The 26,654-nt window shown below is 33.5% G+C and overlaps 1 protein-coding gene across 4 annotated transcripts in view; it reads right to left on the bottom strand.

Annotated features, from left to right (window-relative positions):
* Nucleotides 1-13,643, bottom strand: part of LOC139517775 (muscleblind-like protein 1) — a 195,620-nt gene extending 181,977 nt beyond the window's left edge. For 2 of the 4 annotated variants that reach the window (XR_011663201.1, XM_071309165.1), the window contains exons 1-2: nucleotides 13,522-13,643; nucleotides 5,935-5,974 (exon numbers count right to left, since the gene is read on the bottom strand). The gene's annotated coding sequence lies outside the window, so the exon portion shown is untranslated. The remainder of the gene's footprint in view (nucleotides 1-5,934; nucleotides 5,975-13,521) is intronic. The other 2 variants (XM_071309164.1, XM_071309166.1) reach the window with 2 other exon arrangements.
* Between the last annotated feature and the right edge of the window lie 13,011 nt (nucleotides 13,644-26,654).

Below are 26,654 nucleotides of genomic sequence, written 5' to 3'. Positions count from 1 at the left end.
CAGTGTGAATTTATATACATAAATTTTGTAGCTAACCTGTCCTGTTGTTAGGGAGGCTGGTGCCTAAGGAAAGATTTAGAACAAGTTCCAATCTTTCCAAAAACTATTAAAAAATAATTAAAATTTTATTAGACTTTAACAGACAGCTTATCATTATATACATGTGGAAGAATTATAAAAAGAATCAAAGCACCAAAGGGTGCTATAGGCAGTTAATCAAAAACCCAAAGGCAAACTTGGCCACGTTCAGATTCATGAATAGTGTAAAGAATTAGTAAAAATATTTATCTCAAGCATTGTTCTCAGCTATTTCTAAAGTATCAAATAATGCTTGTACAGTAATGTTTATGTTATGCAATCCTACCACTTTCAAAAGTTATTTCCAATTTATATTTATAAAGATTCAATGTCTGAGATTATACACATACACTGTCCTATGTTAGGGAGGAGTTTTGTGCCAGTTAAGATGTTTAAGCCGTCACATTCTGTATGTACCTGTCCATAGTGGGGACCCACTAATGCGGTGATTGTTGCTGTATATCATATTTATTTTTCATAATTGTTTTGTACATTTTAAAAAAATTTATTAATTTCTTGTGTATACTTCTGATTTAATATGATGTCCAACTTATTGTAAATGCTCTTTTGTTCTGACGTTGGAAAGTTCCAGGCGGAAAGAACTAACTAGCCAAAAAGTTCTCCAGATTTTATTAACTACATTGTTGTTACTTTGTTCTTCCTCTGGTTTAAAAGTTCCACCTGAACAAGTGACTAGTTGAAATAGTTTACATTTTTGTTATCATGGTTATTGTGTTAAGGGCCCAGCAAAAGCAATCCTTTGGGTGTAGGAGTTTCTCCCTGCATTAAAGATCCATTGGTAAACTTCGACTGTTGTCTGCTCTAAGATCTGGTTATTGTCTCTATGACACATTCCCCATTTTCACTCTCGATCTTTTTTACGTCTCAAATTATAACTGAATTAAAATATGTTGATTATGGTTTAACTGTCTTCCATTACTAATATCATAATAAAATAAACGTTTATTTAAACTTTCAATAACTGTAATAGTAAGAATTAAGAAAAACTTGTTTGTAACTTCAACTTGTTGAAAACATATTAAACGTTTCTTGAGTCTCGTTAGTCGACTTGTTACCTTTTAATTGTATCATGCGATTTCTTTTCTTATTATATTCATGGGGAAATCGTTTACCAGCATAAAGTTGCTGAAGGAACCGCATAGAATTGATTCAATAACACTTAACGAGTGTTTAAATGTGAAAAATTATAAAAAGAAACATATAAAAAAGTCGTATTTTTATGTACCGAAAATCGAAAAGTCCTTGTAAATCAAAAACAATTACGGTGTGATAGGCTTCACAGATTCGGACTTAATATTTTACAAAATATGCAACTTTGAAGTTAAATAATGCCGTCCTTTAGAAAACAGTTGTTAAAGTTTACATCACAATATTTATTGAACCACATCGAGCTTAATCAAAGCATGTGTAGCATTATGTTACATTGTGTAACACCAAAGGGAAACAATCTTAAAATGACCTTGACATCGACTACAATAACAACAACTTAATTTGACAAGCATGAAGGTGATTTGCTAGAAATTGGAATAATATTAACAAGAAAACAAATGAGCATACATTAAAGATTACTAAATAAAGATGATTTAAATAATCTCAATCAGACAAAAAAAAACGAATAAAATGATTAATAATAAAGTACCGATTTATCATCAGAATTCTCCCAATTTAAAAGGTACGTAAATTTCGTCTTCTATGTAATTTGAAATTGCCGCCAACTTATATCAGCTTATTAATAGACTACTGACGTATGTAATACACATCGATGACAAACAATATTCCTACGACTTTTGCCATCTGGGAAATGTAAACGACTCATCTTTATACATTTTCAGCGATCAAATATTTCATACAATTGTTCTTTGACATCTTAGCCCACAGCACAGGGGGTAATAAACTATAGAAGGATTTCTATCGAGCACTACTTCCTATGTGCAACTTCAAAACTTTTGGGAAAATCGACGACCATTTAACGTTTTTATGGTAATATTTTTTATATTCCAAGTAAAAAGTATGAAAAAAGTGCCCAATTACTTATAAATAACATGATAGCCAGCCAGATAATAAAAGTGGCACATATTTCAGCATTTATTGGGTAGAACATAAATCTAGGGTGCTTGAATAAAGCAGCTTAACTGCTTAAAAATGGGGATCACCGGGAAAAATTTGTTCAGGCAAACAAATGGATAAAACCAGAGGATTCCAAAAATCTGACCAAAATTCCAAAACACGACAAGGGAACTTTCTTAAACCCTGTACCATTCTCTATTTTCCTGTCCCAAACTTTGCCACATTCTTTTTATCATTTGTCTTATTTCTAGCTGTTATAATCAGTTTTGTAGTAAATTTCCATTTACATAATTTTTTCATTGATGAATTTTACCCATACATGGCTGTAGCTAGGCAGTTCTTACAAACCTTGACTATAGTCAAGATTCAGATTGCAGTTTAACTATTAAAGGCATAATGGGTCATTAACCCAGATACCCCTCCCCCTTTTTCCATCAGAACATCTACGCCAGGAGCCTGTTACCACTTTTTTCTAATTATATAAGAAATAATTTTTAATTCAACTGAATTCTGTAACTAAAGTTGACAAAAGATAATTTTGGTGCCATCAGACAGGACATAAGACTTTATAGGATATTCCTATTTTTGGAATCATTGACAATTGACCTGAAAATTTGTGACACTTGAACTACTACCAAAGTATTACAACAATAGACCACTTTCGAGTTCATCCGTCACCGGCAAAAACTCCTCAATTATGCACGCTTTTATGACGTCATTTACCAGATAGAGGGGGTCGCCTATACTGCATTATTTACGTTCATCAAGCGTCTTAGTGATCGTCATTGTGCAGGATAAACTAGAAATAATGGTTGCTCTGTAGGTACTTACTGACAATTCCCTAATGACAGCAGTGTTGATTGTCAATTTTGGGAATTCAATTTGCGGAATAATTCGTACAATATAGAATTATAGTTTTCCAACCACTCGCTCAACATTGGAATGGAAGTGACGACGCCCCTAAACGCACAAATGACGTTCACTAAAACCAGAGTTTTTGACGTAAATGCATCGAACTCAAAAGTTGTCTATTAGTTTTGCCTTCAGATGTCAAGACTTTCAAACTTTCTCTCATGACATCTTATTTTATCAGCATGTCTAGTAAGTCCTGTAATGGAGTGCAAATAGATTTAAGGTGTTACGTGTATTGGCCTTAGGAAAAAATGTTTAAAATAGGCAACTACAAGTTAGCCAAAAACGGCAATGGGCATTAAGAGATAGCAAATAAAGTATCATTTTAACATGACATCTAATCTGACAAGAAATAAAGGTGACCATCATGGTGCTTAATTCAAAGTCAACCTTTTATTTACAAAAGTTTTTTCCCAATTTTCATTTTTCCAATTACTGCAAATATCACAAGATAAATGATACAAGAAAACATTCAAATCATAACAATTAATAGTGCATATCTCTTAAACCAAAAAACATAAGTTTGGAGAGGTACCAATATGAAATAGATAGAATTCCAGAATCACACAAGCCCACAAAAAATGCTTGGTATTTTACTTCTCAGTTCTCATCTATGTACAACCCTCAGTTATTATGCATCAACTTCTCAATTCTCATCTATGTACAACCCCTCAGTTATTATGCATCAAACTATATAATGCCTTAAGACATTTACAGAAATTGTATTCCGTCTATGACCTTCACTTATATAGCTGCAAGTAAACAATACTTATAAATGTCATGTTTTTCAGAAGTGCATATAGGCAATATACATTGTACTTAGATACTTATAAACTAAGTGGGAAGATTGTTTTTTTTTATTTTTTAAGAATGCACACATTGTCATGCTAACAATGCTTCAGCTAGGCCATTTTCAGCATGCCCAGTGTCTGGTCATTTACAGTTTCCTGGTCCAACTTTACCTTTATCAGCTAAGCATACCCAATTCTTTATTGAATGATTGGTTGTTGGTGTTTTAACACCACTTTTAAACAAAATTTAAGATTGTTTCGTCACAGCCAGTCTTTATTGGTGGAGGAAGCTGAAGTGCCTGAGAAAACCGCTGACCTACGATAAGAAAACTGACAATCCTAGTCAATTAAGATTGGAGTCAAGTGCACCTGCAAGAGTTGGGTTCGAACTCACAACCTCAGTGTTGATTGGCTAGTGGTTACAGTAGTAGAACTTAGACCACTTGGCCATCGACCACTCTTTATTCAAAGTATCGAAAATCTGAAATAACATGCATGAAAGAACTTCAAATCTATACACCTTACAACTCATTATTGTTGGGCCATTGACCAAATACACAGTCTATTTGCTTAAGTGGAACTGGAGAAATGTGTTACCAAAATAATAAATTCATTCAACATATTAATAAATCAGTATAAGCAAACAGGAAGTAAAAGACAGAAGAAAGATACCAAAGGGAGATTCAGACTTTAATAGGTAAGTACTTTTAAACAGGTCTGAAAAGTGCCTTCTACATTTTGTACTTACACCACATCAATGTGAAGCTAGTGAAGTCAATATGATCACTAATCAGTAGACTTGGAAAAAAATCAGATGATGAAAATATTGTTGGACAAACATATACATTGACAAAGGCAGAAACAGACAAGGTGATTTCAATATAGCCCAAAACAAGCTCCTAGAGTGAGAAATAATATATTAACTGTTAAATTACATACACCTGTAATGCCATTTATATCATTAGACATTGTTAAAAAATAAAAAGTTTTAACCCAGACAAAGTTGTATGATACCAAATAAAGAAGAAATAGGACTAAAACATAATGTCAAAATTGGGTTTTTTCATACATCACTCAAACTGAAATGAGTTATGATTTAGATAACAAAAAGAAAAGCCCTGTGGAACTGATCTTTGAAAACATGAATTTAAATCAAATCTTGAAAAGTTCATAGTAATAACATGCAATTTTCTATGGAAAACCCAATAACTGCATAATGTAGTAAGAAGTTAGATGAAGAGAAAGAAAAATCCAAGTTGTGAAACTTGAACTACAGTTATATTCTATGGAAAACTATCAGCATTCACACAAGTTGTGACCTTTGGAAATCTAAACTACAGATCTATGATTACTGTAGTTTAATACAAAGGAAAATATTGGAAAAAATTCTGCATAAAATTTCTCTTTTCACTCAGAATTAAACCATTTTTTTTCAATTTCACAAAAAAATATCTACAAAGCCATTCTGAAAGGGTAATGTAGTTTAGGATCAATCAACTGTGTTTTACAGGAATATATCGATATGACAAGCATTTGTGTGATTTTATAGACAAATATCCAGACAATTTGATTTATTAGTGAGATCAAATACAGGGCAGACAATACATCATACTTACATGGTTATACATTTCATCGATAAAAGGGAGCTAATTCTAACAAACTACTTCAATATTACAACATTATCAAATATCTTTAATAATTTACTGTGCCTGGCAGGAAACCATACAATTAATCTACGCAATCCATATGATGGTGATAAAATGATTTAAATGACAGTTATATAAAGGATGTATCTTTGTTACATAATATCTGTATAACAGAATGAAATTAAGAAATGAATTCTCAGTGGACCAAAGCATAATGATTTCATTTGTTTATGCCATAAAAGTAGTATTAATTTTAAGTTTATGCAAATGATGCCTACAAAGATATGGCCTATTGGTCTCATAATTTTTTTTTTAAAGTTTATAACAACAATTAATGGTCAAAACAGACAATTCATTTGTTTACCCTTTAACTATGACAACAGAGCAATTGATGATTTCAGTCATCTGACTTTACTTACTTGTTGAAGATTTTGGCTGTTTGATGTTTCTCTCTAGTTTCTGGAAAAAAAAATGAAAAACTTTAAAAAAAAATTCCACCAAGGCCAATAACTCCTTTAAAGGTTTAATTGACATTTCTGTCCTGCCGCCTTATTTGTAAATCATTTTAGCTGAACAATTTTGCCTTTCAAAGTTTCTATCTATTTATCATAGTTTTGAAAAAAAAAGCCTTAAAATTTTACTAATAAATAGTCTTTTTGTCTGTTAGGGAGAGTCGTCACATTGCAATCATACTACATCTTCTATTTAAACTTATAATTTTTATCAAATAAAACCAATTTACAAGTGACCAATATTATGGAGAAAACTGTAAACATTTTATGAACTTATTCTTTATCAGCTGTCAAACAAATTTTATAAATACATACAATACATGTTATAGGTTAATTAGTTAGCCCATGATTTTATGTGGTGAGTTGCTTTATAAGTTACAGGTATCTCAAAAGAGGTTGAAGTTTAGAAACATTACATGTACATACTATCAATTGAAGCATGTTTGACATGCCAAAGAACAAATGTGGGGTTTTTTTTTCATAGAAGGATTAATTTAAACGAACTACAAGACTTACTAAATTAATATAAAATGTCAAGCACCTGCAGTCATCAATTTCATGATACATTTCAAAGATATTTCATGCTATATAGTCTGGGATATTTATCTTTTAATCTGTTTATATAAAATATTGATAAAGGTTGTATTATCATGATCACGAATAGTCAAAGGGAAGAAATTCAAAGTCAAACTTTATCTAAAGCTCACTCAATCAAGGTAAAAAATTGCAAAAACCTAGAACTTTTGTTCAATACAAAATGGGTATTAATGGAAATTATGTCAAATTTGATGTAAAGCAACATGACTTTGATCTGGATTGAAATGTAATTGCACTTTATCGTGAGTCACAAGCATGAATAAGTAAAAAAATATATAAAAATGTATAGATTTATGATAGATTTATGATTCATCATTAAAAATCAATTTAAGTTTTTTTCAATGTAGAAACAAATGGAAAAGCTTTTCTGAAGTTTTATTACAATACATGATACTTTTTTTTAATGTTAATGGATTACTTGAAAATTAAAAGTTTTGAATTACATTCATTGAATCTCTACATTTACAAGTGACTCAGGACAACCTTACTTTACAAGGAACAGAAAATAAACAATGGGTTGTCAAGATACTTGTTATCAAAGCTTTAATGTCTGTAGTTACAGAAAGCAGGTTAATCCACCCGTGGCGTAGTGGTTAGTGCATCAGACTACAGAAAAATTCTGGTTTGATTCCCGTTCCAGGGAGAACATTTCATGGACTGAATTTTCAGCTCTTCCTTGACACCATTTTCAAGAATGGTCTTAAAAAACAATGATAGTCCATCTGAAGGGGACAATAAATGGCTGACCCGTGTTGAAAGAGAGCTATATCTTTTGCCTGTTAAAGACACCCTTGTAGATTTCGAAAAAAAGCAGGCTGATGCAGCAACAAGGCAGCACTTGCACCTGCAAAGTGGAAAGGGATTAATATAAGTCTAAAGTTGCACTCACTTGTTTCCCAATCCACTATAAATAGCTAGATATAGGAAGATATGTTTAAAATAAAGCTTTAACATGTGATCTGTATTCTAATCAGATGGAGAATATTGTTGGTTTTGTTGTTGTTCAATCATTATCATTTTTGGGGATTAATATCAGTTTGTTTTTTTGTAGTTTGGTTCAAACCGTTTTTTTCTGTATGGAAATTTTAAACAACTTTATCTTGTGCATTGCACTACTGTTAAACATGTGTCCTGTTCATAACTTTGCTTTGTGAACTCTAATTTAAAGTAAAGCCTCTTGATATAAGCATGTAGAAAGACAGATTTTCTGGATTAAACTGCTTTCTATAACTGCAGACATTCTTTCATTAAATGTGCATATTTATCAATTAAATGTTTGTGGTTTCACTTGTTTTGCAGCACTGTAATAATTTTTTTATTCTGAACAGATTATTACAAATTAGGAGATGTGGTAAACATGTATTTGCAGATGAAACTTTTCAACTATCCTACAAAGTAACAAGAGCCTTGGTCTATGTGCATATTAAACAAAGGACACAGATGGATTCATCACAAAATTGTGTTTTGGTGATGGTGATGTGTTTGTAGATCTTACTTAACTGAACATTCTTGCTACTTACAATTTTCTCTATCTATGATTAACTTGGCCCTTTAGTTACAAATATGACAGAGGAAAATATTTTGTAAAAATTTATAAAAATTTTCCAAAAGAAATAAAAATTGTTAAAAATTGAATATAAAGGGCAATAACTCCTTAAGGGGTCAACTGACCATTTTGGTCTTGTTGACTTATTTGTAGATCTTACTTTGCGGAACATTATTGCTGTTAACAGTTTATCTCTATCTATAATAGTATTCAAGATGACCCAAAACGGTAAAATTTCTTTAAAAATTACCAATCGGGGGCCAGCAACCAAACAACCAGTTGTCCAATGTATATGAAAATTTCAGGGCAGTTAGATATTGACTTGATGAACAATTTTACGCCATGTCAGATTTACTCTCAATGCTTTGTCTTTGGTTGCAGAGTTATAAGCCAAAATCTACATTTTACCCCTATGATCTATTTTTAGCCATGGTGGCCATCTTGGTTGGTTGGCTGGGTCACTGCACACATTTTTAAAACTAGATGCCCTAATAATGATTGTGGCTATGTTTGGTTATATTTGACCTAGTAGTTTCAGAGAAGATTTTTGTAAAAGATTCAAAAATTCACGAAAAATTGGTAAACAAGAGACTGTCACAACGACAGTAAACAGGATTTATTAATATTTATTTGTGTCCTGGCAATATCACAAGAACCATTACTGATGAATGGTGAAAGTGAAAATCGTCAATATCAAATTTGACCTCCATTTTGTCATCAGTATCAACATCTTAAAATTTGAAAAGCTTAGATTGAATGGTTCATGAGTATATGCAACAACGTGAATGGAAACGCCATTTCACAATCTTTCAAGAACCATAACTCCTGAACGGTAAAAGTCAAAATCGTCATTATTGAACTTGACCTCCATTTTGTCATCAGTAACAACATATTAATTTGGGAAGCTTTGGTAGAACAGTTCATGCGTAAATGCACGGACACGACTGGAAAAACTATTTTTTCAATCTTTCAAGAACCATAACTCCTGAACGGTAAAAGTCAAAATCGCCCTTATTGAACTAGACCTTCATTTAGTTGTCAGTAACAACATATTAAAATTTTAAAAGCTTTGGTTGAACGGTTCATGAGTTAATGCACGGACAACATTTGATTGCCGCCCGCCCGACTGACCACCCACCCGCCCGCCCGCCGTACATCCCCAAATCAATAACCCACATTTTTGTCACAAAAATCCGGTTAAAAAACAGAAAAATTCCCTTAAAATTATCAATTCAGGGGCAGCAACCCAACAACCAGCTGTCCGATCCATCTGAAAATTTCAGGGCAGATAGATCTTGACCTGATAAACAATTTAACCCCGTCAGATTTGCTCTAAATGCTTTGGATTTTGAGTTATAAGCCAAAAACTACATTTTACCCCTATGATCTATTTTTAGCCATGGTGGCCATCTTGGTTGGTTGGCTGGGTCACTGCACACATTTTTAAAACTAGATGCCCTAATAATGATTGTGGCTATGTTTGGTTATATTTGACCTAGTAGTTTCAGAGAAGATTTTTGTAAAAGATTCAAAAATTCACGAAAAATTGGTAAACAAGAGACTGTCACAACGACAGTAAACAGGATTTATTAATATTTATTTGTGTCCTGGCAATATCACAAGAACCATTACTGATGAATGGTGAAAGTGAAAATCGTCAATATCAAATTTGACCTCCATTTTGTCATCAGTATCAACATCTTAAAATTTGAAAAGCTTAGATTGAATGGTTCATGAGTAAATGCAACAACGTGAATGGAAACGCCATTTCACAATCTTTCAAGAACCATAACTCCTGAACGGTAAAAGTCAAAATCGTCATTTTGAACTTGACCTCTAATTTGCCATCAGTAACAACATATAAAAATTTCAAAAGCTTTGGTTGAATGGTTCATGAGAAAATGCACGGACACGACTGGAAACACCATTTTTTAATCTTTCAAGAACCATAACTCCTGAACGGTTAAAGTCAAAATCGTCATTATTGAACTTGACCTCCATTTTGTCATCAGTAACAACATATTAAAAGTTGGGAAGCTTTCGTAGAACAATTCATGCGTAAATGCACGGACACGACAGCAACCCAACAACCAGCTGTCCGATCCATCTGAAAATTTCAGGGCATATAGATCTTGACCTGATAAACAATTTAACCCAGTCAGATTTGCTCTAAATGCTTTGGATTTTGAGTTATAAGCCAAAAACTACATTTTACCCCTATGCGGCCATCTTGGTTGGTTGGCTGGGTCACCGGACACATTTTTTAAACTAGATACCCCGATGATGATTGTGGCCAAGTTTGGTTTAATTTCGCCCAGTAGTTTCAGAGGAGAAGATTTTTGTAAAAGTTAACTACGATGACGCTGGACGCCGGACGCAAAGTGATGAGAAAAGCTCACTTGGCCCTTAGGAACAGGTGAGCTTAAAAGTAAAATTACAAAAATACTGAATTCCAAGGAAAATTCCAATCATAAAATCCTTTATCAAATGGCAAAATCAAAAGCTCAAACACATCAAACACCAAAAGGAAAACAACTGTCATATTCCTGACTTAATACAGGCATTTTCTTGTAGAAAATGGTGAATTAAACCTTGGTTTATAGCTCGCTAATCCTCTTACTTGAATTACAGTTGAACAAGCATAGTTTGCTTTAAAAAATCAAACTGTATATTTCAAACAAATCATGGGAATGAAAGGAAAAACCTTTGAGTACCTAGATTTTTGGAAAAATATAAAGTGGCAGTATTGGAGTAATGACCTTTTAAAAGCTTCATGAAGGGGTAATACCACCTTTGTTTTTCCCTATTTAGTCTTTTATAAATGTCTTTGTTAAATAGTAATTTTTCCAAAAAACAAACAAAATTTATAAATGTAAACATTTAAAGAAAAACTTAGCATTAGAAAAGTTTTATTCAGTCCAGTACTAGTCAAAATTATACATAAAATTTCATTACTTTTAATATAATAACCATCACTGGAAGTTAACCAACCAATATTAATTGTTACCCCTTTTTGTCCTGTTTAATAAACAATGTCTCCTCAAGTCATAGTAATTCCAAATTAAAAAAAATAATAGTGCTTTGAATCACCAAAGGTATATATGTTTATGACTCAAATGAAATGCAGGATTAATTTCCCTACATTGAACTGTCAAATTCTAGGGAATTTTATTTTAACCCTTTATCATCATGATCACATATGAAATTGGATTTGCAATACCATATTTTGGTGGCATTACACCTACCATGCCTAAAGAGAGCACATTAATATTTTATCATGCTCTTTAAATGCATTCTTTTATTTCCTGGATTGTGCAAGGGTATGTAAGGAAGGATCTGATATGAGTGATCGCCCAATCGCCATTAATTTGCAAGTGTTTTTTATGTGGGCTTGTAATCTTGTTAGCCCACATAGTGAGAGCACTTTAAAAATTATTATTATCAATATCTTCATTTGGTGTCTTTATCAAATCAAGCTAAAATGAATACATTTATGTGTTACAAGAGATGTTATGTATGGCCAGATCGTGGTTCTGTTATTTATCATATAATTTTGGTACAAACAATCAGAGTCCTTCCTGTTCAAGGACAACTGAACTGTATAGTTTATGTGACTTATATAAAAAAGACAAGACAGTGTCAAAACAATATTTGATAGTTTGTTAATTATCATTTTTTTTAACAAGATTATGTTGCATCTTTACAGACTAAGGGAGATAACTCAATGATTAAAAAAAATACTATTCAAGGATAATTTGCATGATTACTCTACCTACTGTCAGACTGTATAACATTGTCAAGATATCATCTTTTTTTTTTAGAACAACAGAGAGTGAGACAGGGATCTACTTCAAGAAAATCAAGACTTCACTAGTCTCTCAATGGATAGAATGACTGGATTATATGATTTCACCCCATGGATGCCAGGCAGATACTGGCAGTAGAAAACCATCTTACAAGGAATTGAAATCAGCAAAATAACATGAAATAAATATCTATCATATATATTAAACTAGATCATGCATGTACAAATGTAGTGGTGAGGAAATTCAACAACAGATATGCCTTCTTTCAGAGAAACATCCATCAGTGCCCTCTCAAAACCAAGGAAGACTTCTGTTAGAAAACCAATTTAGTTACAGTAATCAAACTTTGACAGCTAAAAAAAAGGGGGGGACATTTCAGGGGCATTGATAAGACATTTAAGAGAAACCACTTGTTCATGTTGTTGTATGTCCAAGAAAGTTGAACATCTATATCAATTGCAAAAACTTTTTGTAAAAAAAAATATGTTCATTTAATATTTATATATTGACAAAACTTGTCCAATAATTTAGTCATAAACTTGCATCTTCTTTATGTTTGAAATAAGAACCTAGCTTCTTTGAATATGTTGACACAAATGTAATGAATTTTCCCCATTTAAAGTTAAAACGTCTCTGTTTTTCTTTCTCTTTTCTACAATAGCAATATAACCTCTTGTCTGAGGGACAGTCCCTCATTTAAGGGACATACTCATTTAACAGGTTGGGAACAACCAGCCAAATGGGGAACTATTCCCCAAATGAGAAACAATCCCTCATTTATAGAATCATTTGATAACTACATGATAAACAAAATAAAAATTCTTAAACTGAGTTATTTCTCTTAAAATGGCACATATCCATAAATAATACAGCAAATTTTCCAAAATATGAATATATACCTTTCTTGACTGAGAAGTTACAAACCTATGAAACCTTTGAAAATTCACAATTTTCAATGCTAGAACTAACTTTTTAAAAACCCATATAAATAAAAAAAATTGTACTTTTGGAAGAAGTAATGTTCCATTTTCAATAAATTTGTGCCATCTTGTAAAAAGTCACATTTGAAGAAAATTTTGCTTTTAGCACTATCAAACATGTCAATTGTTACTAATTTGGAAAATAGTTTTCCATTCAGCTGGCAGGTTGTCACCATTGTCCAACCTGTTTAAGGTTCAATGTGCTGATGGATTGTCGTATGATGTAGATGTAGATGTAATGGATATCCTCATTTGTGTGTGAGTGGGTGTGTGTGTTTGTGTGGGAGGGGAGGAGGAGTGATGAAAAAAGGGGGTGCCAATCTGCTGAAATGCTATTTCAATGACTTTTTTCCGCTTTTTGACGACGTCATAAGCCAGAAGTATATCATAGGGAAACGTAAAGCGGAGAAAAATTAAAAATAGTCATATTATTATTTTTACCAGAATGAACAGGTGATAATTTTTGAAAAAAGAACCGACATAAATCCAAAATAATTTGATGTAACCTTATTGAATTTAACAGTTCGATAAAACAATGTGCCAATTACTAGACACTAACACTTACATAAAAAATATTTTTCTCGAGATGTCATCTCTTTTTAACATATATTTTCGTTGTCTTTTCTACTCCACACTTTTTTAAGAAATGCCGGGAACTATCATATGTAACTTCCGGTGGGAGAATGTATCTGTAAACCCAAAATTGTTTAAATTTAGCAACAAACCATTACGTTCGTATTAATACACGCATCACACTAGGACTCGGAGTAGGACTGACCAAGGATGTATAGTAAAAACCTGTACACATCCTTGGACTGACCTCATCAGATATCATAAATAAAAAAATGAAAATCAGTATGTATGTCTCTGGGTCGTGGATAGTTCGTCATAAGGACGTGCAAAGTCTTCATGATCGTGGAGATCACCCATGATATCCAACTTTGAAAAGGCCCAAAACATTCATAGTGCACTGTGTGGTGGCCAAAACTAGTCATTCGTTGTAGAAGCGAATGAAAGTCATAGTAAGCATGTAGAAAGGTCGGGTTGACGTAGAAGCATTATATTGGAAACACAGTACAATCGGGAAAAGGTTTCGATGCGACCTTACTACGATTTCAATGCGACTATCCCAATTTCACTACGCCTTGTAGATGTTAAGCATGGCTGTTACACTACTTTGGTAGCTGTATTGATTTAATAAAATTGAGAATGGAAATGGGGAATGTGTCAAAGAGACAACAACCCGACTGCCAAATAAAAAACAACAGCAGAGGGTCACCAACAGGTCTTCAATGTAGCGAGAAATTCCCGCACCGGAGGCGTCCTTCAGCTGGCCCCTAAACAAATATATACTAGTCCAGTGATAATGAACGCCATACTAATTTCCAAATTGTACACAAGAAACTAAAATTAAAATAATACAAGACTAACAAAAGCCAGAGGCTCCTGACTTGGGACAGGCGCAAAAATGCGGCGGGGTTAAATATGTTTGTGAGATCTCAACCCTCCCCCTATACATCTAGCCAATGTAGAAAAGTAAACGCATAACAATACGCACATTAAAATTCAGTTCAAGAGAAGTCCGAGTCTGATGTCAGAAGATGTAACCAAAGAAAATAAACAAAATGACAATAATACATAAATAACAACAGACTACTAGCAGTTAACTGACATGCCAGCTCCAGACTTCAATTAAACTGACTGAAAGATTATGATTTCATCATATGAACATCAGGCACACTCCTTCCCGTAAGGGGTTTAGTATCATACCATCATAACATATGAGAAGAACATAACCCGTGTCATGCCAACAACTGTTTTTAGAATAAATGTGTTTAGTTCCGATGCAAAGACCTTATCAGTGACTCAATATTAACGCCAAAATATGCAATCTTTAACCCTTTAGCGTTCCTACCGGTCAATTTGACCGATAAGCAAAATTTGTGGCGGAGTAGTTTGCATGAAGTTTTGTATCGTTGACAATTTTTAACGTACATATGTGGTTGTGGGCTCAAATTGAAGATCAGTATACCACCAACTTGATTTTTGGTGTCTGAAACCAACAAAATGCAATGCATCATGTCAATTTGCCCTATATCGACAAGATTTTTTTTGGGGAAAACTGTTTTATTTCTATTTTTAAATAGAATATTTTCACAAAATGTCACAAGACAAATTGTTGCTGTTTTTTGTTTTAAAATGACAATTTTGATAACTGTGCCGTGATCATTTACAAGAATACTATCAAAACTGTAAGTAAAACTCATACACATACAAAAAATCTGATTCATAGAGTATCAACACTGAAACAAACTCAAATTACAAGGAATTTTCATGTTTTGTTTTGTCAGTTTTTATAGCAAAAGAGATGAGAACATACAAAATGTGTTAAAAATTGTTAGCCAAGTCGAAATAGCAATAACAAATCTTTGTTTCTTTAGTGTCTGGTTATGAGGGTGTTGGATATCGTATCGCTAAGGTATAGAAATAGTGACATATAGACGAAAAAACGAACATTTCTGAATAACTTTCTTACAAATTTGCTTCAAAAAATAATAATTTTCAAAAAATAGCTTCTTAAGAAAACGAAGTTTGATTATGTTCTCCCAACATTAATTTCTAGTCTTACAGAGAAGGTGACTTATATGCTTAAATTTCATAAGTTTTCCAATGGTTTCTGTGGCTCAGTGGAAAGATGCACAGTCTAACACCCGGATGATCGCGGGTTCAAACCTCACTGCCGGAGGATGAAAAAATTAATTCCTATATTAAATGTAACTTAACTTAACTTTACTTTCAATTTCAATTAAGACAACTGAAATACATGATTTACATCAAAAAGAAAAATCACCCCCCCCCCCCCCCTTTTTTCTCCCCTCTCTCTGTTTTTGTTACATTCTTAGCCTGGGCACTCAAAAATACCAGATTTTCATTCAATATTTACTCAAAATTCTATCCTAAAGGCTTATTCTGTAAGCAGTTATGAATAGAACATCTTTAACATAAACTTGGGCCATTTATTTGACTATGACAAAAATTCTCAAAAAAATCCACTATTTTTCGGTGTTTCGAGTCTTGATATTTCTACCAATCAGACAAGTTTTGCATCTTTCTGTATAAAGTTTTCACCGATAACGTTTCCGAAAGTCTTCTTGCATTAATTTAACACTAAAACTATGTTCTATTTTTGTCACTAAATGTCTGTAAAACCGCTTTTCCGTTTGAATTGTACATTTTTGTCACTTTAATTCAGCATGTCACGTGACTTTTGAGGGATATCACGTGACCAACGTAAGAAATTATTTTCCTTAAATCAAGTTTTCCTGAAACCTTGGTCAATTATCTATCAGATGAGCCTAACTTGTCCTTTGAGTGAGCTTTTTATCGAAATGTGCAATTGATTGAAAACAGATATCCTTTATTCGGGAAGAAAAGGTAAAAAATCCTTGAATGTTAAAGGGTTAATGACTTGACAACAGTATCCGCGTAATTATATCCCTTCTTAATAAGTCTATTCAAAGGTTTTGTAAGTTTCTGAGGTGAATACTGACACCTTTGTGCTTTATAAAGAATATTTCCATAAAAAAATGGATGTGAAATACCTGAACGTATTAGAAGTCTGCATGTTGAGCTATATTTACGAATGATGTCTTTATACCGATGATAAAATTTAGTAAATGTTTTGACTAGTTTGTGATATCGAAAACCCTGGTGTAATAATGTTTTAGTAATACATAAATTTCTTTCGTTAAAATCTAAAACATTGTTACATCGAAAACCCTGGTGTAATAATGTTTTAGTAATACATAAATTTCTTTCGTTAAAATCTAAAACATTGTTACATACACGAGCGAATCGTACAAGTTGAGATATATAAACACCGTAAGATGGTGACAAGGGAACGTCACCATCTAAAAACGGATAATTAACGATAGGAAATGAAAAATAATCCCTTTTATCATAAATTTTAGTATTCAGCTTTCCATTAGTGATATAGATATCAAGATCGAGAAAAGGGCAGTGGTCATTGTTAGTATTAGCTTTATTTAAAGTCAGTTCAACAGGATAAATTTCATTAATATACGTACTGAAGTCGTCAATATACCTGGCCTTGAAGGCATAAAACTTTGCTCAGCGCTCGGAGCACAAAAATCATGCTCGAAACATGAAATCCAGCAATTTGATTGGTTGATTTTCGAGTCTGAGTACAAAAATCATGCTCGAAAGTTTTATGACCGTGAGGCCTGGTAACTCTTCTGGACTCTTCTCTGCAAGGGTCATATAACTTTTTTTTTATATTGGTTGATTCTGTCAGGGGTCCCAGACAACACTACAATATATACTATTTGTAGCCAGATATATGTTTTATAACTTGTAAGTTTTTCTGTACTTTTACATTTCTTTTGATAAAATCTTAATGAATCACTTTCTTAATTTTCTGATGTTATCATCTGTTATTATATGCAGGTACTATAATAGTATATAATAACTATATGTTCAAGTTTAACGAAAACACATTTTTATAAAATTTTATACCAATTTTGTCGTCGCAAAATGCTGTTTTTGAAAAGATTCCTCGGATAGTCTTTTAGATATAGATTTTTTAACTTTGAGGTATTTTGTTAGTATTATGTGAATTTCGTGTCAGATCGTTTGTAATGGTACAACTGGTCTTATGTGTAGTCAAGCTATTTAAAACTGAAATTCTCGATTACTAATTTATATTAAATCAATAGCTTTAATTCACATGTGTAGTGGATCAATTTTATTACCCAATGGGTAAATTTTCATTCTTATTTCAGAAATCAGTTTTTTTTTTAATTAATACAGCTCGGCGAGCCTTGATTGATAATTATAAATTGTTGTTGGTGGTGTTAAAGTATGACAGTTTGAATAAGGATATCCGGGGTTCCGAATGCCGTAGAACAAAACGTTCGTGGTACCATCGGAAACTTACAACTAAACAACAGAGGCACCGACCCGTGAAGTTGTACTAGAACTATCATTGTCGGCACGTACTAGTTTTACTTGCATCAGATTCTCATTTTGAAAAATATTTTTAAAAAATCGAGAACTTCTCGTGTCTAATAAACTATAAATCCTAGGTCGCTAATGTCGTTTTGGTATTCACAAAAGTAAAAGAAAAACATGTTCTTCATCTTTAGTTGGAACTCCAATGGTATTTATAAAGATCATGCAACCATATATATAATAGTTATCTGCGATAACGGACCAATGATTGATCAGGATTTCCCATTTGGTAAGTGTCGTGAGACTTAGTTATATAGCTGCGGAAATGTAAATTTATTATATATGATCATATATGCTTGGTCTTCAATTAATTCCGTCTCGTGATTTGTGCTCAATTGTAAAAACTATCATAAGGACCTAAGAGCTACGGTTTCGCGGCTGGAATATATGTTGAGATTCCAAATTAATTGTCAATGCATGTACCTAATTCCTTTATCAAGCAGTTTATGTAATTCAAGCTATAAACACAAACGATGTTGCTAGGGATATATAAATCAACTTTAGCCCACTGCCGCTTTGCATAGTCCTCAACTGAATCCATTAGTATTTAAAGCTGTGTTTTTCAAAATATTGAAACTAGACAGTAAAATAAACGGGATTGTACTTTCATGATTTTTTTGTATCGTCAAGACCTTCTACCTCAATGGTTACCAAATTACAGCGTCTGAAATTAATACATAGTTATAAAATGCTATGAAAAAAGTTGTTAAGATACTGATTTTGATGTTGGTTTCGACTTCTAGGATTTAAAAAGGGGTCGAAAAGTTAATATATATACTACGACTACAGTACTATTGTTTCAATAGTTTATCACTTTATCGCGTAGGAATTCCACTACAAACTATCAGGTATGTAAGATCTACGCTATGATCAGTAATATTTGATAATAGCTTATCTAGTGTAATTACCATGATTACTGCAGATACAAGATATGTATCTTTAAAAAATGTACAAACTTAACATGATTAATGTTTATTTCCATGTCATATCAACTATTTCGCATGAGAAAAAACAGACACATAGCGTTAAATGTAAGGACATAGAAAAGAATTACAGGAATTTTACATGTAAATCGAGGACAACGATAGCATCTTCAACGCTGCAATTATCCTAGGTATGTTTAATTTTCATCACTTTTCAGGACACATTTATTTTCGTAACTTTTCACAAATCTTAAAACAAAACAAATCTTGAATCTAAGAAACAAATAGGACCAATTTACCATGAATATTGCATAAAAAAAAATGAACCCAACAGCAATATGTAGTGGTTAGTAACATTTTAAGGAAATGTGTAACACATTTGAAAACTGTTTAAGTGTATGTATGCATTGCTAAAGACTCTTTAATGGTACTGTTCCAATTACAATATGATTCGATAATATTTAGATTTTCACTTTGTGAGTGACAAAAATGAGAAGGAAATAAGTGTTATCTCTTTTTTTTCTAATAGAAACATTTTGAAAATGCACATGATATAATTATTTTTGTAATTGGTAACTTTACGTGCAACCAGATCTTTCAATTTTTTAAATTTTATTCCAACGTGTCAAATTGTCACTACAATCTAAGAATGGCTATGAAGAAACAAAGTTAAAATAAAATAATAACGTTCAGTTACATAACATGCATCAAGATCTTAAATTGTCAGCATCAGTTTCATTGTCAGCTGAGGGAATTTAAAGGAGACATCTCTCCAATCTTGCGGGACTGATACGGTGCTTTTTGTCCGCAATTCGCTTTTTGTCCGCTTTTGCTTTTTGTCCGATAATTTTGCTTTTTGTCCGAAACTTTTGCTTTTTGTCCGTTGCTTTTTGTCCGTTTTGCCTTTTGTCCGATTATTTTGCTTTTTGTCCGAAACTTTTGCTTTTTGTCCGTTGCTTTTTGTCCGTTTTGCCTTTTGTCCGATTATTTTGCTTTTTGTCCGAAACTTTTGCTTTTTGTCCGTTGCTTTTTGTCCGTTTTGCTTTTTGTCCGATAATTTTGCTTTATGTCCGATTTAAATGTGTATATTTTTGGCAGGTTTCATTTTGAACTTCAAAATACCATGTCCTTTTAGGAGTTAAATACAGACCATACTCACATTATAAATGATTTGTACATGAAATTTCATGTCTTTTACAATATATCGCATTACCTCTAAAATGGCTCGAAGCACTAATATCCTAGACCCGTAGGTGTTGGTCAACAGAGGGCAAGGGGAATACTCTTGTATATCCCTAAGTCTAAAAAGCAACTATTGAAAGCTGGCTAAACTAAGACATACTCCAGGTAGGCCATTATACCAGAAGAAGAGGTAGTCAAACCCTTATAAATGGCGTATAGCACTTATGTCCTGGATCTACACGAGTTTATCAGCAACGAATTAAAAGGGGCATGAGTTTCGCCGGTATATCACGAAGTAAAAATAAACCTCATTATTGCCAGCTCTTCAAACTAAGAGATTCTCCACGTTGGCCATTATACCAGAGGTATAGGTAGGCAGTGCCTCTTAAATGGTCCATGGGCCATGGCACTTATGTCCTCGACCCGTACGAGTTGGTCAGAAGAGGGTAAGGGGAATACTCTAGTATATCACACAGTCCACCAAAAATAGTGACGGCTGCCCAAACTAAGACATTTTTAGGTGCGCCCTTATACTAGATGTTGGAGTAGTCATTCTCTTAAAAATGGCTCATAGCACTTATGCTATAGACCCGAACGAGTTTGTCAACAATGAGTTAAAAGGGGGATGAATTAGCCCGGTATATAACGAAGTTGAAATAAACTGTTGCCCGCTGGCTAAACTAAGAAATTATCCACGCGGGCCATAATATGAGAGGTAGAGGAAGGGATTGCCTCTATAAAATAACCATGAGCACGTATGACCTAGACCCGTACGAGTTAGTCAGCAAAGTGTAAGGTTGGTACCCTAGTATATAATAAAGTCGAACTAAACTATTGCTGGATGGCTAAGAGATTCTCCGCGTGGGCCATGATACCAGAGGTAGAGGTTGTCATTGCCTCTAAAATGGCCTAAATCACTTATTCCCTAGAGAAGTACGCGGTATCATCAAAGTGTTTAAAAGGGAGTTGGAACCTCTGTTTACAAAGAAGTCGAAATAAATTATTGCCGGCTTGCTTAAGTACGAGATTCTCCAAGTTGGCCATTAATCCTAGGTTAAATGTGTGCATTGCCTTTTAAATGGCTGATAAAACTAACGCCCTAGACCTGTACGAGTTTGTCAGCAAAAGGTTAAAGGGGGGATGCGATGCCTCTTTTTACAACGAAAATATAAATTAAGCCGACTGGCCTAACTAAGAGATTCTATACGCGGGGTATTATATCAGAGGATGAGGTAGGCATTACCTCTAACATAGCCATAACACGTATGTCCCAGACCCGTGTAAGTTAATCAGCAAAGGGTAAGGGGGTACCTAAGTATATCACAAAGTCGAAATAAACTATTGCTGGCTGGCTAAACGAAGAGATTCTCCACATGGGCCATGATACCAGAGGTAGAAGTGGTCATAGCCTCAAAAATGGCCACTTATGCCGTAGACCCGTACCAGTGCTTCAGCAAAGTGTTAAAAGGGGGAGGTGGTATCTATGTTTACAACGAAGTCGAAATGAATTATTGCCGGCTGGCCAAACAAAGAAATTCTCAACATAGGCCATTATAACAAAGGTAGTGGTGGACATTGCATCTAAAATGGCCCATACTTCTTATTCCACTGATCTGTACGAGTTTGTCAGCAAAGGGTAAGGAGGGTACCCTGGTATATAACAAAGTCGAAATAAACTATTGCCGGATGTCCAAAAATAAAAGATGATCCACGTTTATCATGATACCAGAGGTAGAGGTGGGCCTTGCCTTTAAAATGGTTTATAGCACTTATGCCAGCAAAAGGAAAGGAGGGTATTCTAGTATATCGCAAAGTCGTTATGAAATATTGCCGGCTGTTCAAACTACGAGATTCACCACATGGGCCATGCTACCAGAGGTATAGGTGGTCATTGCCTTTAAAATAGCCTATAGCACTTATATGGCATATACCCGTACGAGTTTGTCAGTAAAGAGCTAAAATGAGGAGGTGGTACCTCTGTTCACATTAAAGTCAAAATAACTGTAGCCGGTAGGCCAAACTCCGGGATTCTCTACGTGGATCATTATACCAGAGGTAGAGGTTTATTTCGACTTCGTTGTAAACAAAGTTAACACCTTTTATTTTTAACCCCTTGCAGGCAAAATCGTACAGGTCTTTGGAATTAGTGTTATATGCCATTTTAAAGGCAATTACCATATCTATCTCAGGTAAAATGGCCTACGTGGAGAACCTCTTAGTTTGGCCAGCCGGCATTACTTTTTTCGACTTTGTTGTAAACAGAGGTACCATCTCCCCCTTTTGATTCATTATTGTCAAACTCGTACGGGTCTAGGGCATAAGTGCTATAAGAAATTTGTATGGCAATGCCCTCCTCTATCTCTGGTAAAATGGCCTACGTGGAGAATCTTTTAGTTTGGCCAGCCGGCAATTATTAAAGTGTATTTCGACTTCGTTGCAAACAGAGATACCACCTTACCCTTTAAATTCATTGTTGTCAAACTCGTACGGGTCTTGGGCCTAAGTGATCTGTGCCTTTTTTAAGGCAATGCCTACTTCTACCTCTGGCATCATACCCCACGTGGAGAATCTCTTGGCCAGCCGGCAATTGTTTATTTCGACTTTTTTATATACCAAGGTACTTCCCTAACCCTTTGCTGACTTACTCGCTGGCTTATCCCTTATTGTAAGTAAGTAAGTTCAATAAATATAAGACTATATGCCAGGTCTTTCTGACAACCAATTACAAACAAATTGGGGTTTATCTAATGAGGCTTTTCCCAGGATGCAATTGCTCGTAGACTGTATACAGTTGACCAAATAATCCACAAATTTCGCAAAAGGATCTTTTAATTATAGGCCATTTCCATTTAGACATTAAGCAACAAAAGCCCAGCATGACCGATGCATTTGTCTTTAACATCTCCGATATTGATTCCGCGTGGCCTTCCAATTGACATGAGTGTCCATTGGTGTTCATTGTTACACCTTTGGAGCTATATCAGTTTGTGTGGAAATTAAGAGCACGATGACCTTCCCTTGGTGATAACAACATGACCAACAACCATATCGTGTGTTACCAAAAGCCGTCAGCGATAGTCACACCGACAATTTGCTACCTTCGTGGACAAAAGCCTGGCTTTTCGCTGGATCCTAATTAACATCTAGTGTTGTCACTACCATTTGCTGTAGAGATTTAGTTGCACAACATAACAGAAACATTCTTTGTAAATACTCTATGTGGATATTTTGACATTTGGATGGTTCATATACCAATTGTAGCCGAAAAATGATAATGAAACATTTCTGTTTAATATCGATCTATTGTTGGAATTGTAAATTTTCATATTCAATTTTTGTTTGTTTAAAGATGACCATTTTAAATAAAGATTTTAATTTTTTTAAAAGCAAGTGTTAGACTTGTGCTTTTATTGCCACTCAGTTCATATAACCTGTCATTTTAGTCGAGCCTGTAACTTTTGTTGCAGAAAGCTCGACATATGAATAGTGATCCGGCGGCGGCGGCGGCGGCGTAAGTTAACTTCTGAAAAGCTTAATATTTTAGAAGGTGGACGAATTGGATGCTTCATACTCTGTATATAGATGCCTCATGTTACGAAGTTTCTGTCAGTCACATGTCCAATGTCCTTGACCTCATTTTCATGGTTCAGTGATCACTTGAAAAAAAAGTTCAGAATTTTTGTAATGTTGAATTCTCTCTTATTATAAGTAATAGGATAACTATATTTGGTATGTGCGTACCTTGCAAGGTACTCATGCCCGTCAGACAGTTTTCACTTGACCTCGACTTCATTTCGTGGATCAGTGAACAAAGGTTAGAATAAGTTTTGGTGGTCAAGTCCACATCTCAGATACTATAAGCAACAGGGCTAGTATATTCGGTGTATGGAAGGACTGTAAGGTGTACATGTCCAACTGGCAGGTGTCATCTGACCTTGACCTCATTTTCACGGTTCAGTGGTTATAGTTAATTTTTTCTGTCTTGGTCTGTTTTTCTCATACTTTATGCAATGAGTCTACAATATTTGTTGTATGGAATGATTGTAAGGTGTACATGTCTAGCGGGAAGATATCATCTGACCTTGACCTCATTTTCATGGTTCAGTGGTCAAAGTTCAGTTTTTGAGTTTTGGTCTTTTTATCTAATATTATATGCCAAAGGTCACTATATTTGGTGCATGAAAATATCTTATGATCTATATATAAGTCTCCCAGGTTTTATTTGACCATGACCTCAATTTCACGGTTCTTTGCACAGTTTTAAGTTTTTGTGTTTTGGTCTGTTTTTCTTAAACTATAACTGACCTTTACCTCATTTTCATAATTCATTTGGTCTTTGTTTAGCTATCTTGGTTAATGTTAAGTTTATGTGGCAGTTGTAATAAATCTTTATACTTAGGGCTATCAACTTAATATTAATGATGAGTAAAGTAGGCGAGACATTTCAGTGTGTGCACTCTTGTTTAAATGTGCTTATTTATCCGAGTCCTGGACTGCATTCCAGTGGCTTTCATTCGTTTACTTCTGTGTAAATTTTATACAGATCAGTATGTTTTCAAATGTTTTACCAATATTTTAGCTGCATGTAACATCTTGAACACTCAGAACAGCAAAACAAAATTTAGATTTCAGAAATAAATAGCCTTTAGTCATCGACGAATAGCCGATGATTTCAAGAGTTGTTTCCGTTAAAGGATGATTCCTTTTTTTTGTGCAATACTTGCTCTTTCGGAGGCTCGAGGGTAATTTCAGCAAAATTTTTATCATTTTTGTTTTCATTACAAATTTTATTTATTACACTATTAGTTATAACTTTATGAGTTGGCTCAAAAATCAACCCAAAAAAATCGAATGATTTTGGCCTCAGATTTATTTTTTCAAATGTTTATATCACTGTAAAAGCTCCAAATTGTCTCCCTTTAGTGCAATAATGACATTTTGTTTTGGCATTAGAATTAAAATGTCTTTTTCAACTCATCGTTGACCTATAGATATTTTTCAAATATGCTTTACGTAAACTAAACAGTTGTAAAATTAAATCGATTTCTGTAATTTAGTTCTTTTTTTATTTCGATATATATATCTCTCTATTTCTCCTATTAGTTCAACTTAAAAAAAAGTACCTTAACAAAAATGGTTGCTTCTTTCGAGGGCAGATTGTGAGCTTAAGTGAACGATAACCCCATGTTTTTATTTGATTTTTCTATTTAGTATATGATAAAAGTTCATCTATAGAAAAACAAGCAAAATCCTACATGTATATTTAAAAAATAATGGATTAATACCCTCCAGTCCCCTTAACGACAAAAAAAATAAATAGAACATTACGCTTAAGTATCACCTACAGTATTTTACAACCTCCATTGGTGATACATTATATGTATTTCTGCTGTTGTTTTATATAAGTTATTGTCCTGAATAAACATCTTTATGCGTTTTTGCGTTTTTGCGTTTCAGTTTTTATTGTGAAATTTCTTCAATCAGCCAAGACAAACTTTAAATTTCGCCTTAACGATGTTTTCGCGAGAAATCCATGTATTATTGTCGAATTACTACATTTAATCATTGTCTAGTGCCCTAAAATGAGATTTACCGAGACGCTGGGTTTGAAATGGGATACCCTATTTAATTTAAACAATATTTGCAATCTTTTCAAAAAGATGCAGATGGGAATTTTCGTTCCTTATGAAAGTGTTCGCAAGGAGTTAAATTATAAACTCCTTATAGGATTATCAAAAAGCAACTATTAAGGACCCCCTTGGAATAAAGATCTTCCAAGACAACGTGTTCGAGAGTTTGAGTTTAATACATGCACTACAAACCACTAAAGTCTGAAATGGCCTATATCTGTACTCGACTGTACTGATTTTTACTCGACCAGTCTGAATTGGTATGACTTTTACTTGACATTACTCGACCCCAGTCTAAACCATACTTGACTGTACTGAATCGTACTTGACCTTATCTTTGCCGTTGAAAATAGTCTGAACTATTACTCGACCAGTCTGAAACAGTCTTAACCCGTTCTCGACATGTACTCTACCTATTTTTCCAGTCTAAACCATACTTAACCAAAGGTCTGAATAATACTCCACCAGTCTGAACCATATGATACTAGACCAAAAAACGTCTACTTTTTTAACTGTTAAAATAAATTTCTTTTTTAACTGACATATATAACAACAGCCAACATAATTTATAAAAAAATTTAACCTTATAAAAGAAATATATCTCTGATTATATTTAGGATAAAAAAATAATATTATATATAACTTATATCAAAAAAAGGGATAAACTAAAATAAATAAATTAAATTGTTTTTTTGATTAGTGATGAAATATAAAGTATAACCTCTGCTTGGGGGCAAACTCATAAATAAGATCACACCTGGTCAGAGGTATTAAATTCTAAATAACATTGATTCAAAATTGAAACATCCTGTTTAAATTAAATAACAAGGCCTCTCGAATATACATGTATGTACTAGATAAGTAATACACGAATTTAAGAAAATAGGGCTTCTTTTTACCTGTAAAACACACATGTACTGAGGTAATTAGAA

The sequence above is a fragment of the Mytilus edulis genome, chromosome 3 (assembly GCF_963676685.1).
Source record: "Mytilus edulis chromosome 3, xbMytEdul2.2, whole genome shotgun sequence".
NCBI lineage: Eukaryota > Metazoa > Mollusca > Bivalvia > Mytilida > Mytilidae > Mytilus > Mytilus edulis.
The sequence above is the reverse complement of the archived record's forward strand: the minus strand, read 5'-3'. Positions and strand labels throughout refer to the sequence as shown.